This window comes from Sminthopsis crassicaudata, chromosome 3, assembly GCF_048593235.1.
Source record: "Sminthopsis crassicaudata isolate SCR6 chromosome 3, ASM4859323v1, whole genome shotgun sequence".
NCBI classification, from domain to species: domain Eukaryota; kingdom Metazoa; phylum Chordata; class Mammalia; order Dasyuromorphia; family Dasyuridae; genus Sminthopsis; species Sminthopsis crassicaudata.
The window spans coordinates 513,480,807-513,486,542 of NC_133619.1; the positions used below are offsets into that span (position 1 = coordinate 513,480,807).

A 5,736-nucleotide genomic window follows, 5' to 3' on the forward strand; every position below is an offset into this window, starting at 1 on the left:
TATTATGCTGTACACATTATTTTAATCTGAAAAATGAGGTTATTAGAAGAGATGATAGCGAAAGAATCTTCTAATTTTGACACTATGTTCTAAAGTCCCTTTGAGCTTTAATGTTCTAAGTTCAATTTTCTAAATAATGTACTATTCAGTTCTGATACCCTATGGTTCTATGGTTCCATACATACATACATGCACACATGTGTGTACCATATATATTCATTTATGCATGTGTACATGAGTGTGTGTATGTATTTCTTTCCAATCTGGGCAGTGGCTGTTATGATCTGGCTGATAAAAGACATTTTACTCTGGCCACCATCCCTCTTACCCAGCTTCCATACACTCACACCCATTTAGGGTGGGCTGGCTTTCTGCTGGAAGCTGACGTGGTAAATCGGCTTTGGTGGGAAGAGACTGAAATGCTGCCCCAGAACTGGAATGACTACAAAGTTCACTGTATTGAAACTGAGAAAAAGGCAGAGGAAGGCAGCTGGCCAGCAGCTTGGGAGGGTTGGGAGGGGAGAAGGTTCAGTGAGTCCTGATTATCTAGTCTCTAATGAGACTATCTGATTTTTCAGAGGCACAGAGAAAGGAGAAGGCTTATCTAGGGTCATGTAGGGGTTTAATGGCTGAATTGGGGTTGAAAGTCGGGGCTCTGAATATGGTGAGTTGGACTGTCACCCCACAATGTCACAATGGGGACTGTCACAGATCCCATCCCATTCCATGCCTCTTTCGTGGTCTATCTCTCACTCCTAGGGACTTTCCCATGATCCAACATCAAACCAGGAAGGTCAGAAAAGATTACGGAAGAGGAAACAAAGTCTCAGGGATGTAAATTCAGAACAAAATGAGGTGAAGTTTCTTTGCCTTTCAGATTCCCCATTTTCTCCCCAGTACAGTGTGGGGATAAGATAAGATGACCTTGGAACACAGAATGTTAGAACTGAAAGAGCCTGCCTTAGGACAAAGAATATCAGAATTGTAAGGGAACTTAGAGAATATCAGAGCAGGAAAAAAACCTTTGAACATAATGTTAGACTTGAGGGGAAACTTCGGACAGAGAATGTCAGAGATGAGAGGATTTTAGAACACAGAATATCAGAGCTGAGAGAGACCTTAGAACAAGGAATGTCAGAGTTGACTTCACAACCTGTAGACCACATTGTCCATAGTATTTTTTTTTTTTTTTGGCAAAGATACTAGAATGATTGTCATTTCTTTCCCCAGTGGATTGAGGCAAACATCGTTAAATGATTTGCCCAGCTCCGATATTCTTTGACACAACTAGTGAGCATCTGAGGCTAGATTTGAACTCAGATCTCCCTGATTCCAGGCCCAGTGCTCTAGCTGTCCCCAGTCCTTCCCTACAAGGGACTTATCTACTTCAGTTTTCCCAGAGTTAACTCTGCTCCAAGGTCTGTAATCTAAGCTTCTTATCTAAGGAGTTACCTTCATAAAGGTCACAGTCCCAGTTCCCTCCTCCCTTCCCAGTCTAGCCTGACAGGCATCCTCATTAGGAATGCTCACTGAATCAGGGGCCAAGGGAAACTCTTTGCTGGAGTCAAATAAGAAAAGCAAATTTTGGGGAGACAAGGATGGGGAGGGCTTTGATCTTAACTATGTTGCACTCCTTTCCTCCTAGAGCAGTCTCCACAGGATCACAGATTTATGGACCTCTTATTCACCCTCCTTTTATATAGAAGGAAAGAGAAATTTAGAGAAGGTGACTCTTCCATGGTCACACAAGTAGTAAGTGAAAGACAAGCCAGGATCTGAGCTCTGTTCCTAAAGGCCCTGCTCTTTCTCCAGTTTCACATCAGCACTTGGGATGTGGGCCAGGAAGGAGATGCTAGGACACAGGGAAAGGAGGGAAGTGAGGAGTTTAATTTATACAAAAGACTAGGAGAGGATGTGGACTTACTGATTGCATTATATACAAATGAGCAAGTGTATTTGTGTCTATTTATAGTTCATACATATTATTACTGTATATATGCATCATGTGTAGGATTGAGCACATATCAAAGGTGGTCATGGAATATATGTAAGTATTGTGTGCTTGTGGATGAATACAGAGTACGCATTAAAATCTATCCATATGATCCACACATGAATACAACCTTACACACAACTAATGCATGTACTTTGTGGGTGTGGGTGTGTGAGAGTCAGAGACAGAGAGTGAGACAGAGAGAGACAGATATAGAGAGAGAGACTGACAGAAAGGCAGAGAGAGAGAGAAACAGACAGAGAGAAACACAGAGACAGAGAGACTTTTTTTGTGTTATGAAAATTGATGTCTTTTGGACTCCAAAGAATGAGGGGAAGAGGAGAATTGTTCTGGAAAGAACAGGAGGAGAAGGAGGAGGACGAGAAAGAGGAGGAGGAGGAGAATATGAGAGGAAAGCATCCCCCTCCCTCCTCCAGCTCTCTTCTCTCTTGCAGCAGAACGCCAGACTACGTGGCAGTGTGGGGGATGGGCCAGTCCGGGAGTGGCTGCTCAGCAAAGGAATGTACTTCAGGCCCAGCCCAGGCAAAGACCCTGCCTGCCCTGTAGCTGTCCAGGCCACACTCACAGCCTATCATAGCTGCTCCAGAAAGAAAAACCCAGTTCAAACAATGCCTGAGAATTCTCAGCTAGAGTTTTAATGAATTTGGGACAGATGATTATTTTCCTCCTTGGGCCACATTTTTCTCAACTTTAAAATCTGGGGTTCTTTGTGGGGGGTTGGAATAGGGCAGTCCTTGCCCCCTTCTCAAAATAATGTTTTTAAATGAACAAAGTATAAAATAAAATATCTTTTCAAATTACAAACCAATTACATTGAAATACATTATTCAATATTAATATTCTATAAGAAACAATCAGCAGGATGATTTCAGAAACACCTGGAGAGTCTTTCATGAACTGATACTAAGTGAAGTGAGTAGAACTAAGAGAATATTGTATAAAGCAACACGAAAATTATACCATGATTGATTCTGATGTGGCTCTTATCAACAGCGAGGTGATTCAAGCCAATTCTAATAGACTTGTGAAGGAGAGAGCCACCTGCACCCAGAGAGAGGGCTGTGGGGACTGAGAATGGATCACAACAAAGCATTTTCACCTTTTTCTTTTCTTTTCTTTTCTTTTCTTTTCTTTTTCTTTCTTTTTTTTTTGTTGTTGTTTGCTTGTTTTCTTTCTCATTTTTTTCCTTTTTGATTATATTTTTCTTGTTCAGCATGATAATTGTGGAAATATGTATAGAAAATCTGTACGTGTTTAAATTATGTTGGATTATTTGCTATGTAGGGGAGGGGCTGGAAGGGAAGGAGAAAAATTTGGAACATAAGGTTTTACAAGGGTGAAGTCTAAAATTACTTTTGCATATATTTTGAAAATAAAAAGCTATTAATTAAAAAATTTAAAATACACTATTCAAAATTATTTTAAAAGCAAAGTTTGTAGAGGAGGGGAGGAGAAAAAAGGGAGGAGAGGGGAGGAATTGATGAACATCTTCTTTGGAGAGAAAACATCCCAGGAAATAGGGCCAGAGTAATCACTGTTCCACATACTTCTAATTAATCTTTAGGACCAGTGATGCTAAAAAAAAAAATCAGGATTATCAATTCAGTACTTTTATGAGAAAATTAGCTGTGTACTGAAAAAATATTTTTGGCACTAGGCTAAGCCTTGATCCTAGCCATACTCTAAATCCTAACCCTAGTTCCAGACTGAGCTCTGGAATTCCAGCCAGATATAATGTAAACATGATCACCAAGAGATTATCAGCAGGTAAGAAAGTGTGGACATAGCTCAGTACAGCTCATTTATAATAGAGAAACATCTGAATCAATCTCACCTTCTGACAAGAGGTCTGCAATTCCTTTGAAGCCAGGAGAGCTAAATAGGAGATCCTGAGTCCACATTGACTCCTTGGGTGACCACAAGATAGTCATTTCCATTCTGTGTTCCAGGTGCTTCCTCTGTAAAAATAGAAATGATAACATGTAGTCAAGCCTACCTTATATGGCTGTTTTGAGGAAGATGCTTTGTAATATAAGAAGGGCTATTCTTTTTTATATCTATTTTTATTCTGAACTTAACAAACATCAAATAGAATGAGCATTCTCATGTACCCAGTAAAACAAAAAAGTAGATTTAGATGAAATTGCAGAAATCTATTTTTAAAAACTATATAATAGATACAAGCTGTAGCTTCAAATCTATCTTGCTTATTTGTGCTTCTTTCTAGTCTTCCTTCTTTCCTCTTTGCATTAAAAAGAAAGAGAGAGGGGGGAAAGGGAGAGACAGATCTCAAGGATCTTTATTCCTCTCTTTTCTGTTTTTTCCTGTTATTTTATCCTATACATCCTCCCTTACCTACCTCCCCATTCTCCAAACAAATCCTTCTTAATAAATATGCACAATCAAGCACAACAAATCCTTGGGGGTATTCTTACTATTAAAATGGGTCAGAGGAAGTTGTCAAGGCACAATGTTAAAACTGAGAGGGATTATATAACATGATTTGATTGTCAAAGATGGAATGAATCTTGGAATTCAAAGCATTAAATATTGGAGCTGGGGAAGATCTCAGAACATGAAATGTAGAATGTTAAGTTGAGTGGGATATTGTAACAGAATGTCAGAGCTGGAGAGGAGCTTGGAACATGGAACATAGAATGTCAGAGTTTGGAGGGAGCTTGGAACATGGACCATAGAATGTCAGAGCTAGGGGAGGCCTTTAGAAGACAGCCTAGAATATCAGGCTCTTAAGAACATCTAATCTGAATCCCTGTTTTTTCAAGTTAGAGAGGGACATTGATTTTTCCAGGGTCATATAATAACAGTCAGAGTTTCCAGAATATACATTATTAAAATATTGAATAGGAAACAAAACCTGGGTCTCACTGGACTCTGAGACTTCATGGGAGGATAGAGGAGGAGGCGGAGCTGACTGGACAGAAGGAAGCCACCAGCCACATCACGAAATATCCATCTGTCTTCAATGCTTTACTTTTTTTTTCTTCCTTCCCCAGAAAAAAAGTTCTTTTCCAGAAGGTGGTGGATCTTAGTATAGCAGGAAGGGAGCCAGAGGCTCAAGATGACAAGGCACTTGGATCATGGCCCTAGAAATTTAAAGGAGCCACACCACATTTTCCTAGATGGAAAAGAGCAGCCTGCTGTTTTATAGGATTGTGCTCTGGATGGTCCTATTTGTTTAGCTGTGTGAAAGCAATGCAGTTTTTCTTTTGTCCATTCTCTTTGTTATTGACCTAATCAGTTTCTGCTACTGACCTAATATGTCCTCTTTTCTTGGTCTCAGTTCTACAAAGTGGGGATAATCATAAAAGGGGAAAAGACCTACATATATAAAAATGCTTGTAGCAGCTTTTTGTGATGATAAAGAATTGGAAATGGATAGGATGTCCATCACTTGGAAAATGGCTGAACAAGTTGTGATATAGGATGTAATTATTACATTATAAGATATAATAATAAGAAATAATGAACAGGAAGATTTCAGAAAAGACTGGAAAGACTTGCATAAAATCACACTGAGTGAAGGAAGTAAAATCAGTATAACACAGTAACAGCAATATTGTACAATGATCAACTTTGATAGACTTAGCTTCCTTCAACAATGCAATATAATGATAAAAAACTGTTCCAAAAGACTCATGATGAAAAATACTATCCATATCCAGAGAAAGAACTGTGGAGTTTGAATGCAGATCAAAACAAAC

The 5,736-nt window shown here is 39.3% G+C and overlaps 1 long non-coding RNA gene across 1 annotated transcript in view; it reads right to left on the reverse strand.

Moving 5' to 3' along the window:
* The window catches only part of LOC141559776 (uncharacterized), an 18,648-nt gene extending 13,599 nt beyond the window's left edge, over positions 1 to 5,049 (reverse strand). The window contains exons 1-2 of the long non-coding RNA XR_012487547.1: positions 4,890 to 5,049; positions 3,849 to 3,972 (exon numbers count right to left, since the gene is read on the reverse strand). This is a non-coding gene — a long non-coding RNA (uncharacterized LOC141559776). The remainder of the gene's footprint in view (positions 1 to 3,848; positions 3,973 to 4,889) is intronic.
* Positions 5,050 to 5,736: the final 687 nt, after the last annotated feature.